Source organism: Monopterus albus, unplaced genomic scaffold, assembly GCF_001952655.1.
Source record: "Monopterus albus unplaced genomic scaffold, M_albus_1.0 scaffold16.1, whole genome shotgun sequence".
NCBI classification, from domain to species: Eukaryota; Metazoa; Chordata; class Actinopteri; order Synbranchiformes; family Synbranchidae; genus Monopterus; species Monopterus albus.
In genome coordinates, this window is record NW_018127896.1 from 3,363,867 (window position 1) to 3,364,687 (window position 821).

Below are 821 nucleotides of genomic sequence, written 5' to 3' on the forward strand. Positions count from 1 at the left end.
CGATTGTGGGTGAGTTTGTGGGGGATAACTGTATTTATATTTTAAATTTTAAAAAAATCAACTAAAAATTTTCAGCCTACACTTGTTTTCATTTAGAGTCATGTTGCTGCCCATGTAGTGAGTTCAACATTCACTTGCCTTTTAGTTTTGTTTTGGTCTCCACCAACTCCTGATGCAAATATATGATTCTTTAGTGGCTAAATGTTCTACTGTGTTGGCCACTTGGCCCCTGACTCTGCCTGCCATTTGTTACTGAATAGAGAGAGTACAATGGTTTTTATTTAGCCTTGTCTTTTACTAAAACCAGCACCCTGATGTCACTGAGAACGGTGCTACGTGTAATTGTGATAATGAACCAAAACAGTCTAGCTCATGAAGACTGCAGAGTCAGATGATGATTCTCTCTAGATTTGCTACTATGAGCGATACTTTTCACACTGTAATTTGATCTATTGTTAACAAAAAAAATATTGATTAGCACAGCTTTAACAAAAACACATACTGTAACAGAAACAGTCTGGAGAAGGATCCCATGAATTTGGTAATGTTATACTCATGACCAAAATACATGTGAGCAAGTCATTTCAGTTTTCTTGTGGACAAACTATGTCCAGTTTTTAAATCACTGTAACATCTTGTTACTTACTGACTGACATACTGTGTATCTATATATCTGTAATGAGCTAAAATAAAACTTCTGATTTCTGGTAAAAGGCAGTGGAGATCTGGGTGAGCTGTCTTTAGCACGTTGATGACATCATAGAGTTTGCTGAGAACTGCAGAGGGATTAGCTCTTGGGCTAACATACACAGCACTATGAT

The 821-nt window shown here is 36.8% G+C and overlaps 1 protein-coding gene across 5 annotated transcripts in view; it reads left to right on the forward strand.

The window, feature by feature from the left end:
- The window catches only part of LOC109955776 (transmembrane protein 163), a 30,025-nt gene that overhangs the window by 19,995 nt on the left and 9,209 nt on the right, over nt 1-821 (forward strand). The gene's annotated exons all lie outside the window — the stretch shown is intronic.